At 46.8% G+C, this 12,522-nt stretch overlaps 13 non-coding genes across 13 annotated transcripts; 2 read left to right on the top strand and 11 right to left on the bottom strand.

The window, feature by feature from the left end:
- Positions 1-309: 309 nt before the first annotated feature.
- Positions 310-391, bottom strand: trnas-gcu (transfer RNA serine (anticodon GCU)). The gene has a single exon. It is a non-coding gene; the product is annotated as a tRNA-Ser (tRNA).
- A 695-nt stretch (positions 392-1,086) lies between these two features.
- trnas-gcu (transfer RNA serine (anticodon GCU)) lies at positions 1,087-1,168 on the bottom strand. The gene has a single exon. It is a non-coding gene; the product is annotated as a tRNA-Ser (tRNA).
- Positions 1,169-2,145: 977 nt separating this feature from the next.
- trnas-gcu (transfer RNA serine (anticodon GCU)) lies at positions 2,146-2,227 on the bottom strand. Its single transcript has one exon. It is a non-coding gene; the product is annotated as a tRNA-Ser (tRNA).
- An 808-nt stretch (positions 2,228-3,035) lies between these two features.
- Positions 3,036-3,117, bottom strand: trnas-gcu (transfer RNA serine (anticodon GCU)). Its single transcript has one exon. It is a non-coding gene; the product is annotated as a tRNA-Ser (tRNA).
- Positions 3,118-3,254: 137 nt separating this feature from the next.
- trnas-gcu (transfer RNA serine (anticodon GCU)) lies at positions 3,255-3,336 on the bottom strand. Its single transcript has one exon. It is a non-coding gene; the product is annotated as a tRNA-Ser (tRNA).
- Positions 3,337-4,527: 1,191 nt separating this feature from the next.
- LOC143741751 (U4 spliceosomal RNA) lies at positions 4,528-4,668 on the top strand. The gene has a single exon (XR_013205219.1). It is a non-coding gene; the product is annotated as a U4 spliceosomal RNA (small nuclear RNA).
- Positions 4,669-6,161: 1,493 nt separating this feature from the next.
- On the bottom strand, positions 6,162-6,243 carry trnas-gcu (transfer RNA serine (anticodon GCU)). The gene has a single exon. It is a non-coding gene; the product is annotated as a tRNA-Ser (tRNA).
- A 959-nt stretch (positions 6,244-7,202) lies between these two features.
- Positions 7,203-7,343, top strand: LOC143741756 (U4 spliceosomal RNA). The gene has a single exon (XR_013205220.1). It is a non-coding gene; the product is annotated as a U4 spliceosomal RNA (small nuclear RNA).
- Positions 7,344-8,836: 1,493 nt separating this feature from the next.
- Positions 8,837-8,918, bottom strand: trnas-gcu (transfer RNA serine (anticodon GCU)). Its single transcript has one exon. It is a non-coding gene; the product is annotated as a tRNA-Ser (tRNA).
- Positions 8,919-9,895: 977 nt separating this feature from the next.
- Positions 9,896-9,977, bottom strand: trnas-gcu (transfer RNA serine (anticodon GCU)). The gene has a single exon. It is a non-coding gene; the product is annotated as a tRNA-Ser (tRNA).
- An 823-nt stretch (positions 9,978-10,800) lies between these two features.
- Positions 10,801-10,882, bottom strand: trnas-gcu (transfer RNA serine (anticodon GCU)). The gene has a single exon. It is a non-coding gene; the product is annotated as a tRNA-Ser (tRNA).
- Positions 10,883-11,019: 137 nt separating this feature from the next.
- Positions 11,020-11,101, bottom strand: trnas-gcu (transfer RNA serine (anticodon GCU)). The gene has a single exon. It is a non-coding gene; the product is annotated as a tRNA-Ser (tRNA).
- Positions 11,102-12,071: 970 nt separating this feature from the next.
- trnas-gcu (transfer RNA serine (anticodon GCU)) lies at positions 12,072-12,153 on the bottom strand. The gene has a single exon. It is a non-coding gene; the product is annotated as a tRNA-Ser (tRNA).
- Positions 12,154-12,522: the final 369 nt, after the last annotated feature.

Consider the following 12,522-nt stretch of genomic DNA (forward strand, 5'->3'; position numbering starts at 1 on the left):
TGGTAGGGGGCTCATCGAATCGATCCCAAACTCAAACATGTTCTTGGAGATTGAGGGTTATAACTCTGGCCCTTTGTAACCAGGATAGCCATAAGTATCTCCCATCAAAAATACCGCACATTTTGTTCTTTGAGCTAAGAGAGAACAATTAATAAACCTCTATGTGCATTTCACTCACCTGTTTCATAGACACACCATGCAGCCGGCCGTTCCAAAAGGCTGATTACATGGCAGTTTAAAACGTGATACCACCCTGTCGTTCCATGTCCAGATAAAAGCACAGGAGACGTCGCTACCTTGTCTGGCGAACGACGAGGATGGGATTCGAACCCACGCGTGCAGAGCACAATGGATTAGCAGTCCATCGCCTTAACCACTCGGCCACCTCGTCACTCGCCTGCACAACTGCCCGAAGCTGGTGTGTTTCTGCAGCTATTTTAATGATGATGTCGTTAAAGTCGGCAGCAATGTCATTTGAACGGCTTTTCCATGCGCACTTGGCTCTCTCGAATCAGCAGTCCATCACCTTAACCATTCGGCCACCTCGTCACTCACCTACACGTCTTTAGGAGGAAGGTTGGGAAACTCACAACTGTGTTGATAGAGGGAGATGTGCATATGTTTCTTTTGTGTGCTGCTTCTGCTTTGTTGGTAAGAACCTAGAGAGAACGCCTTGGTCAAGAAAATGGCAGCATAGCTTACATTGGACCTCTCTCAGAATATGTTTGCAGTGTCCTTGCACTCTTCATTATCCTACCCAAACTGGTAGGGGGCTCATCGAATCGATCCCAAACTCAAACATGTTCTTGGAGATTGAGGGTTATAACTCTGGCCCTTTGTAACCAGGATAGCCATAAGTATCTCCCATCAAAAATACCGCACATTTTGTTCTTTGAGCTAAGAGAGAACAATTAATAAACCTCTATGTGCATTTCACTCACCTGTTTCATAGACACACCATGCAGCCGGCCGTTCCAAAAGGCTGATTACATGGCAGTTTAAAACGTGATACCACCCTGTCGTTCCATGTCCAGATAAAACCACAGGAGACGTCGCTACCTTGTCTGGATTCTTTCGTCTGGCGAACGACGAGGATGGGATTCGAACCCACGCGTGCAGAGCACAATGGATTAGCAGTCCATCGCCTTAACCACTCGGCCACCTCGTCACTCGCCTGCACAACTGCCCGAAGCTGGTGTGTTTCTGCAGCTATTTTAATGATGATGTCGTTAAAGTCGGCAGCAATGTCATTTGAACGGCTTTTCCATGCGCACTTGGCTCTCTCGAAACACTAAAGACAACAAACGACGAGGATGGGATTCGAACCCACGCGTGCAGAGCACAATGGATTAGCAGTCCATCGCTTTAACCAGTCGGCCACCTCGTCACTCGCCAGCACGACTGCCCGAAGCTGGGCTGTGGTGTGTTTCTGCAGCTATTTTAATGGTGATGTCGTTAAAGTCGGCAGCAATGTACTTTGAACGGCTTTTCCATGCGACATGGCTCTCTCGAAACACTAAAGACAACAAACGAAGACGATGGGATTCGAACACACGCATAAAGAGTGGATTAGCAGTCCATCGCCTTAACCATTCGGCCACCTTGTCACTCACCTGCACGTCTTTAGGAGGAAGGTTGGGAAACTCACAACTGTGTTGATAGAGGGAGATGTGCTTATGTTTCTTTTGTGTGCTGCTTCTGCTTTGTTGGTAAGAACCTAGAGAGAACGCCTGGGTCAAGAAAATGGCAGCATAGCTTACATTGGACCTCTCTCAGAATATGTTTGCAGTGTCCTTGCACTCTTCATTATCCTACCCAAACTGGTAGGGGGCTCATCGAATCGATCCAAAACTCAAACATGTTCTTGGAGATTAAGGCTTATAACTCTGCCCCTTTGTTACCAGGATACTCATAAGTATATCCCATAAAAAATACCGCACATTTTGTTCTTTGAGCTAAGAGAGAACAATTAATAAACCTCTATGTGCATTTCACTCACCTGTTTCATAGACACACCATGCAGCCGGCCGTTCCAAAAGGCTGATTACATGGCAGTTTAAAACGTGATACCACCCTGTCGTTCCATGTCCAGATAAAAGCACAGGAGACGTCGCTACCTTGTCTGGCTTTCTTTCGTCTGGCGAACGACGAGGATGGGATTCGAACCCACGCGTGCAGAGCACAATGGATTAGCAGTCCATCGCTTTAACCACTCTGCCACCTCGTCACTCGCCTGCACAACTGCCCGAAGCTGGTTTGTTTCTGCAGCTATTTTAATGATGATGTCGTTAAAGTCGGCAGCAATGTCCTTTGAACGGCTTTTCCATGCGCACTTGGCTCTCTCGAAACACTAAAGACAACAAACGACGAGGATGGGATTCGAACCCACGCTTTTCCATGCGACATGGCTCTCTCGAAACACTAAAGACAACAAACGAAGACGATGGGATTCGAACACACGCATAAAGAGTGGATTAGCAGTCCATCGCCTTAACCATTCGGCCACCTTGTCACTCACCTGCACGTCTTTAGGAGGAAGGTTGGGAAACTCACAACTGTGTTGATAGAGGGAGATGTGCTTATGTTTCTTTTGTGTGCTGCTTCTGCTTTGTTGGTAAGAACCTAGAGAGAACGCCTGGGTCAAGAAAATGGCAGCATAGCTTACATTGGACCTCTCTCAGAATATGTTTGCAGTGTCCTTGCAATCTTCATTATCCTACCCAAACTGGTAGGGGGCTCATCGAATCGATCCAAAACTCAAACATGTTCTTGGAGATTGAGGCTTATAACTCTGCCCCTTTGTTACCAGGATACTCATAAGTATATCCCATAAAAAATACCGCACATTTTGTTCTTTGAGCTAAGAGAGAACAATTAATAAACCTCTATGTGCATTTCACTCACCTGTTTCATAGACACACCATGCACCCGGCCGTTCCAAAAGGCTGATTACATGGCAGTTTAAAACGTGATACCACCCTGTCGTTCCATGTCCAGATAAAAGCACAGGAGACGTCGCTACCTTGTCTGGCGAACGACGAGGATGGGATTCAAACCCACGCGTGCAGAGCACAATGGATTAGCAGTCCATCGCCTTAACCACTCTGCCACCTCGTCACTCGCCTGCACAACTGCCCGAAGCTGGTGTGTTTCTGCAGCTATTTTAATGATGATGTTGTTAAAGTCGGCAGCAATGTCCTTTGAACGGCTTTTCCATGCGCACTTGGCTCTCTCGAAACACTAAAGACAACAAACGACGAGGATGGGATTCGAACCCACGCGTGCAGAGCACAATGGATTAGCAGTCCATCGCCTTAACCACTCGGCCACCTCGTCACTCACCTGCTCATCTGCCCGAAGCTGGGCTCTGGTGTGTTTCTGCAGCTATTTTAAGGATGATGTCGTTAAAGTCGGCAGCAATGTCATTTGAACGGCTTTTCCATGCGCACTTGGCTCTCTCGAAACACTAGAGACATCAAACGACATGGATGGGATTCGAACAAACACGTGCAGAGCAGAATGGATTAGCAGTCCATCGCGTTAACCACTCGGCCACCTCGTCACTCACCTGCTCATCTGGCCGAAGCTGGGCTGTGGTGTGTTTCTGCAGCTATTTTAAGGATGATGTCGTTAAAGTCGGCAGCAATGTCATTTGAACGGCTTTTCCATGCGCACTTGGCTCTCTCGAAACACTAAAGACATCAAACGACGAGGATGGGATTCGAACCCACACATAAAGAGCACAATGGATTAGCAGTCCATCGCTTTAACCAGTCGGCCACCTCGTCACTCGCCAGCACGACTGCCCGAAGCTGGGCTGTGGTGTGTTTCTGCAGCTATTTTAATGGTGATGTCGTTAAAGTTGGCAGCAATGTACTTTGAACGGCTTTTCCATGCGACATGGCTCTCTCGAAACACTAAAGACAACAAACGAAGACGATGGGATTCGACACAGGCATAAAGAGTGGATTAGCAGTCCATCGCCTTAACCATTCGGCCACCTTGTCACTCACCTGCACGTCTTTAGGAGGAAGGTTGGGAAACTCACAACTGTGTTGATAGAGGGAGATGTGCTTATGTTTCTTTTGTGTGCTGCTTCTGCTTTGTTGGTAAGAACCTAGAGAGAACGCCTGGGTCAAGAAAATGGCAGCATAGCTTACATTGGACCTCTCTCAGAATATGTTTGCAGTGTCCTTGCAATCTTCATTATCCTACCCAAACTGGTAGGGGGCTCATCGAATCGATCCAAAACTCAAACATGTTCTTGGAGATTGAGGCTTATAACTCTGCCCCTTTGTTACCAGGATACTCATAAGTATATCCCATAAAAAATACCGCACATTTTGTTCTTTGAGCTAAGAGAGAACAATTAATAAACCTCTATGTGCATTTCACTCACCTGTTTCATAGACACACCATGCAGCCGGCCGTTCCAAAAGGCTGATTACATGGCAGTTTAAAACGTGATACCACCCTGTCGTTCCATGTCCAGATAAAAACACAGGAGACGTCGCTACCTTGTCTGGCATTCTTTCGCAGAGGCAATATCATAGTCTATGAGGCTCATCCGAGACGTGATCTTTGCTGGTTGAAAACTTTACCCAATACCCCGCTGGGATGACTTGAAATACAGTCAGCCCTGGCAATTTTTGACAGTTTCTTGAGAGGCTTCATGACTTGTTGTAAAAGGGAATTTTACTTTTGCTTTTTTTACATTCTGTTTTCGCTGTGGTGTTGAAAGCATAAGCTTGAAGGTGGCTTGTTTAGCCAGGATTTGGACCTCCCTTGAACGTGTTTTTGTATTTAAAATGATTATATCCATTAACCAGGGGGCTCTCATAACCGAAATACAGCTATAATTAAAAGCTTGCCATGAGCTGCACCCCTGCGGTTGACCTGTCCTTTAGACTCCCTGTGAAACTAAACACCAAAGATGGGACTCAAACCCATGCGCACAGACCACAAAGGATTAGCAGTCCATCGCCTTAACCACGCAGCAACTCGCCTGCACGTAGAGTTTTTCTGCATCTATCTTTAGTATGATGACGTTATAGTTGGAAGCAAAAAGCTTTGCCAGGCACACTTGGCTTTCTTGAACACTAAAGACAACAAACGACGAGGATGGGATTCGAACCCACGAGTGCAGAACACAATGGATTAGCAGTGCATCGCCTTAACGACTCGGCCACCTCGTCACTCACCTGCTCATCTGCCCGAAGCTGGGCCGTGGTGTGTTTCTGCAGCTATTTTAAGGATGATGTCGTTAAAGTCGGCAGCAATGTCATTTGAACGGCTTTTCCATGCGAACTTGGCTCTCTCGAAACACTAAAGACATCAAACGTCGTGGATGGGATTCGAACCCACGCGTGCAGAGCACAATGGATTAGCAGTACATCACCTTAATCACTCGCCTGCACAACTGCCCGAAGCTGGTGTGTTTCTGCAGCTATTTTAATGATGATGTCGTTAAAGTCGGCAGCAACGTACTTTGAACGGCTTTTCCATGCGCACTTGGCTCTCTCGAAACACTAAAGACAACAAACGCCTATGATGGGATTCGAACAAACGCATGAAGAGCACAATGAATCAGCAGTCCATCACCTTAACCATTCGGCCACCTCGTCACTCACCTACACGTCTTTAGGAGGAAGGTTGGGAAACTCACAACTGTGTTGATAGAGGGAGATGTGCATATGTTTCTTTTGTGTGCTGCTTCTGCTTTGTTGGTAAGAACCTAGAGAGAACGCCTGGGTCAAGAAAATGGCAGCATAGCTTACATTGGACCTCTCTCAGAATATGTTTGCAGTGTCCTTGCACTCTTCATTATCCTACCCAAACTGGTAGGGGGCTCATCGAATCGATCCCAAACTCAAACATGTTCTTGGAGATTGAGGGTTATAACTCTGGCCCTTTGTAACCAGGATAGCCATAAGTATCTCCCATCAAAAATACCGCACATTTTGTTCTTTGAGCTAAGAGAGAACAATTAATAAACCTCTATGTGCATTTCACTCACCTGTTTCATAGACACACCATGCAGCCGGCCGTTCCAAAAGGCTGATTACATGGCAGTTTAAAACGTGATACCACCCTGTCGTTCCATGTCCAGATAAAACCACAGGAGACGTCGCTACCTTGTCTGGATTCTTTCGTCTGGCGAACGACGAGGATGGGATTCGAACCCACGCGTGCAGAGCACAATGGATTAGCAGTCCATCGCCTTAACCACTCGGCCACCTCGTCACTCGCCTGCACAACTGCCCGAAGCTGGTGTGTTTCTGCAGCTATTTTAATGATGATGTCGTTAAAGTCGGCAGCAATGTCATTTGAACGGCTTTTCCATGCGCACTTGGCTCTATCGAAACACTAAAGACAACAAACGACGAGGATGGGATTCGAACCCACGCGTGCAGAGCACAATGGATTAGCAGTCCATCGCTTTAACCAGTCGGCCACCTCGTCACTCGCCAGCACGACTGCCCGAAGCTGGGCTGTGGTGTGTTTCTGCAGCTATTTTAATGGTGATGTCGTTAAAGTCGGCAGCAATGTACTTTGAACGGCTTTTCCATGCGACATGGCTCTCTCGAAACACTAAAGACAACAAACGAAGACGATGGGATTCGAACACACGCATAAAGAGTGGATTAGCAGTCCATCGCCTTAACCATTCGGCCACCTTGTCACTCACCTGCACGTCTTTAGGAGGAAGGTTGGGAAACTCACAACTGTGTTGATAGAGGGAGATGTGCTTATGTTTCTTTTGTGTGCTGCTTCTGCTTTGTTGGTAAGAACCTAGAGAGAACGCCTGGGTCAAGAAAATGGCAGCATAGCTTACATTGGACCTCTCTCAGAATATGTTTGCAGTGTCCTTGCACTCTTCATTATCCTACCCAAACTGGTAGGGGGCTCATCGAATCGATCCAAAACTCAAACATGTTCTTGGAGATTAAGGCTTATAACTCTGCCCCTTTGTTACCAGGATACTCATAAGTATATCCCATAAAAAATACCGCACATTTTGTTCTTTGAGCTAAGAGAGAACAATTAATAAACCTCTATGTGCATTTCACTCACCTGTTTCATAGACACACCATGCAGCCGGCCGTTCCAAAAGGCTGATTACATGGCAGTTTAAAACGTGATACCACCCTGTCGTTCCATGTCCAGATAAAAACACAGGAGACGTCGCTACCTTGTCTGGCATTCTTTCGCAGAGGCAATATCATAGTCTATGAGGCTCATCCGAGACGTGATCTTTGCTGGTTGAAAACTTTACCCAATACCCCGCTGGGATGACTTGAAATACAGTCAGCCCTGGCAATTTTTGACAGTTTCTTGAGAGGCTTCATGACTTGTTGTAAAAGGGAATTTTACTTTTGCTTTTTTTACATTCTGTTTTCGCTGTGGTGTTGAAAGCATAAGCTTGAAGGTGGCTTGTTTAGCCAGGATTTGGACCTCCCTTGAACGTGTTTTTGTATTTAAAATGATTATATCCATTAACCAGGGGGCTCTCATAACCGAAATACAGCTATAATTAAAAGCTTGCCATGAGCTGCACCCCTGCGGTTGACCTGTCCTTTAGACTCCCTGTGAAACTAAACACCAAAGATGGGACTCAAACCCATGCGCACAGACCACAAAGGATTAGCAGTCCATCGCCTTAACCACGCAGCAACTCGCCTGCACGTAGAGTTTTTCTGCATCTATCTTTAGTATGATGACGTTATAGTTGGAAGCAAAAAGCTTTGCCAGGCACACTTGGCTTTCTTGAACACTAAAGACAACAAACGACGAGGATGGGATTCGAACCCACGAGTGCAGAACACAATGGATTAGCAGTGCATCGCCTTAACGACTCGGCCACCTCGTCACTCACCTGCTCATCTGCCCGAAGCTGGGCCGTGGTGTGTTTCTGCAGCTATTTTAAGGATGATGTCGTTAAAGTCGGCAGCAATGTCATTTGAACTGCTTTTCCATGCGAACTTGGCTCTCTCGAAACACTAAAGACATCAAACGTCGTGGATGGGATTCGAACCCACGCGTGCAGAGCACAATGGATTAGCAGTACATCACCTTAATCACTCGCCTGCACAACTGCCCGAAGCTGGTGTGTTTCTGCAGCTATTTTAATGATGATGTCGTTAAAGTCGGCAGCAACGTACTTTGAACGGCTTTTCCATGCGCACTTGGCTCTCTCGAAACACTAAAGACAACAAACGCCTATGATGGGATTCGAACAAACGCATGAAGAGCACAATGAATCAGCAGTCCATCACCTTAACCATTCGGCCACCTCGTCACTCACCTACACGTCTTTAGGAGGAAGGTTGGGAAACTCACAACTGTGTTGATAGAGGGAGATGTGCATATGTTTCTTTTGTGTGCTGCTTCTGCTTTGTTGGTAAGAACCTAGAGAGAACGCCTGGGTCAAGAAAATGGCAGCATAGCTTACATTGGACCTCTCTCAGAATATGTTTGCAGTGTCCTTGCACTCTTCATTATCCTACCCAAACTGGTAGGGGGCTCATCGAATCGATCCCAAACTCAAACATGTTCTTGGAGATTGAGGGTTATAACTCTGGCCCTTTGTAACCAGGATAGCCATAAGTATCTCCCATCAAAAATACCGCACATTTTGTTCTTTGAGCTAAGAGAGAACAATTAATAAACCTCTATGTGCATTTCACTCACCTGTTTCATAGACACACCATGCAGCCGGCCGTTCCAAAAGGCTGATTACATGGCAGTTTAAAACGTGATACCACCCTGTCGTTCCATGTCCAGATAAAACCACAGGAGACGTCGCTACCTTGTCTGGATTCTTTCGTCTGGCGAACGACGAGGATGGGATTCGAACCCACGCGTGCAGAGCACAATGGATTAGCAGTCCATCGCCTTAACCACTCGGCCACCTCGTCACTCGCCTGCACAACTGCCCGAAGCTGGTGTGTTTCTGCAGCTATTTTAATGATGATGTCGTTAAAGTCGGCAGCAATGTCATTTGAACGGCTTTTCCATGCGCACTTGGCTCTCTCGAAACACTAAAGACAACAAACGACGAGGATGGGATTCGAACCCACGCGTGCAGAGCACAATGGATTAGCAGTCCATCGCTTTAACCAGTCGGCCACCTCGTCACTCGCCAGCACGACTGCCCGAAGCTGGGCTGTGGTGTGTTTCTGCAGCTATTTTAATGGTGATGTCGTTAAAGTCGGCAGCAATGTACTTTGAACGGCTTTTCCATGCGACATGGCTCTCTCGAAACACTAAAGACAACAAACGAAGACGATGGGATTCGAACACACGCATAAAGAGTGGATTAGCAGTCCATCGCCTTAACCATTCGGCCACCTTGTCACTCACCTGCACGTCTTTAGGAGGAAGGTTGGGAAACTCACAACTGTGTTGATAGAGGGAGATGTGCTTATGTTTCTTTTGTGTGCTGCTTCTGCTTTGTTGGTAAGAACCTAGAGAGAACGCCTGGGTCAAGAAAATGGCAGCATAGCTTACATTGGACCTCTCTCAGAATATGTTTGCAGTGTCCTTGCACTCTTCATTATCCTACCCAAACTGGTAGGGGGCTCATCGAATCGATCCAAAACTCAAACATGTTCTTGGAGATTAAGGCTTATAACTCTGCCCCTTTGTTACCAGGATACTCATAAGTATATCCCATAAAAAATACCGCACATTTTGTTCTTTGAGCTAAGAGAGAACAATTAATAAACCTCTATGTGCATTTCACTCACCTGTTTCATAGACACACCATGCAGCCGGCCGTTCCAAAAGGCTGATTACATGGCAGTTTAAAACGTGATACCACCCTGTCGTTCCATGTCCAGATAAAACCACAGGAGACGTCGCTTCCCTGTCTGGCTTTCTTTCGTCTGGCGAACGACGAGGATGGGATTCGAACCCACGCGTGCAGAGCACAATGGATTAGCAGTCCATCGCTTTAACCACTCTGCCACCTCGTCACTCGCCTGCACAACTGCCCGAAGCTGGTTTGTTTCTGCAGCTATTTTAATGATGATGTCGTTAAAGTCGGCAGCAATGTCCTTTGAACGGCTTTTCCATGCGCACTTGGCTCTCTCGAAACACTAAAGACAACAAACGACGAGGATGGGATTCGAACCCACGCTTTTCCATGCGACATGGCTCTCTCGAAACACTAAAGACAACAAACGAAGACGATGGGATTCGAACACACGCATAAAGAGTGGATTAGCAGTCCATCGCCTTAACCATTCGGCCACCTTGTCACTCACCTGCACGTCTTTAGGAGGAAGGTTGGGAAACTCACAACTGTGTTGATAGAGGGAGATGTGCTTATGTTTCTTTTGTGTGCTGCTTCTGCTTTGTTGGTAAGAACCTAGAGAGAACGCCTGGGTCAAGAAAATGGCAGCATAGCTTACATTGGACCTCTCTCAGAATATGTTTGCAGTGTCCTTGCACTCTTCATTATCCTACCCAAACTGGTAGGGGGCTCATCGAATCGATCCAAAACTCAAACATGTTCTTGGAGATTAAGGCTTATAACTCTGCCCCTTTGTTACCAGGATACTCATAAGTATATCCCATAAAAAATACCGCACATTTTGTTCTTTGAGCTAAGAGAGAACAATTAATAAACCTCTATGTGCATTTCACTCACCTGTTTCATAGACACACCATGCAGCCGGCCGTTCCAAAAGGCTGATTACATGGCAGTTTAAAACGTGATACCACCCTGTCGTTCCATGTCCAGATAAAAGCACAGGAGACGTCGCTACCTTGTCTGGCTTTCTTTCGTCTGGCGAACGACGAGGATGGGATTCGAACCCACGCGTGCAGAGCACAATGGATTAGCAGTCCATCGCTTTAACCACTCTGCCACCTCGTCACTCGCCTGCACAACTGCCCGAAGCTGGTTTGTTTCTGCAGCTATTTTAATGATGATGTCGTTAAAGTCGGCAGCAATGTCCTTTGAACGGCTTTTCCATGCGCACTTGGCTCTCTCAAAACACTAAAGACAACAAACGACGAGGATGGGATTCGAACCCACGCGTGCAGAGCACAATGGATTAGCAGTCCATCGCCTTAACCACTCGGCCACCTCGTCACTACGCCTGCACATCTGCCCGAAGCTGGGGTGTGGTGTGTTTCTGCAGCTATTTTAAGGATGATGTCGTTAAAGTCGGCAGCAATGTCATTTGAACGGCTTTTCCATGCGCACTTGGCTCTCTCGAAACACTAGAGACATCAAACGACGAGGATGGGATTCGAACCCACACATAAAGAGCACAATGGATTAGCAGTCCATCGCTTTAACCAGTCGGCCACCTCGTCACTCGCCAGCACGACTGTCCGAAGCTGGGCTGTGGTGTGTTTCTGCAGCTATTTTAATGGTGATGTCGTTAAAGTCGGCAGCAATGTACTTTGAACGGCTTTTCCATGCGACATGGCTCTCTCGAAACACTAAAGACAACAAACGAAGACGATGGGATTCGAACACACGCATAAAGAGTGGATTAGCAGTCCATCGCCTTAACCATTCGGCCACCTTGTCACTCACCTGCACGTCTTTAGGAGGAAGGTTGGGAAACTCACAACTGTGTTGATAGAGGGAGATGTGCTTATGTTTCTTTTGTGTGCTGCTTCTGCTTTGTTGGTAAGAACCTAGAGAGAACGCCTGGGTCAAGAAAATGGCAGCATAGCTTACATTGGACCTCTCTCATAATATGTTTGCAGTGTCCTTGCAATCTTCATTATCCTACCCAAACTGGTAGGGGGCTCATCGAATCGATCCAAAACTCAAACATGTTCTTGGAGATTGAGGCTTATAACTCTGCCCCTTTGTTACCAGGATACTCATAAGTATATCCCATAAAAAATACCGCACATTTTGTTCTTTGAGCTAAGAGAGAACAATTAATAAACCTCTATGTGCATTTCACTCACCTGTTTCATAGACACACCATGCAGCCGGCCGTTCCAAAAGGCTGATTACATGGCAGTTTAAAACGTGATACCACCCTGTCGTTCCATGTCCAGATAAAAGCACAGGAGACGTCGCTACCTTGTCTGGCGAACGACGAGGATGGGATTCGAACCCACGCGTACAGAGCACAATGGATTAGCAGTCCATCGCCTTAACCACTCGGCCACCTCGTCACTACGCCTGCACATCTGCCCGAAGCTGTGGTGTGGTGTGTTTCTGCAGCTATTTTAAGGATGATGTCGTTAAAGTCGGCAGCAATGTCATTTGAACGGCTTTTCCATGCGCACTTGGCTCTCTCGAAACACTAGAGACATCAAACGACGAGGATGGGATTCGAACCCACACATAAAGAGCACAATGGATTAGCAGTCCATCGCTTTAACCAGTCGGCCACCTCGTCACTCGCCAGCACGACTGTCCGAAGCTGGGCTGTGGTGTGTTTCTGCAGCTATTTTAATGGTGATGTCGTTAAAGTTGGCAGCAATGTACTTTGAACGGCTTTTCCATGCGACATGGCTCTCTCGAAACACTAAAGACAACAA

The sequence above is a fragment of the Siphateles boraxobius genome, unplaced genomic scaffold (genome assembly GCF_051911475.1).
Source record: "Siphateles boraxobius isolate OS27281-9 unplaced genomic scaffold, OSU_SipBor_1 1, whole genome shotgun sequence".
Taxonomy (NCBI): domain Eukaryota; kingdom Metazoa; phylum Chordata; class Actinopteri; order Cypriniformes; family Leuciscidae; genus Siphateles; species Siphateles boraxobius.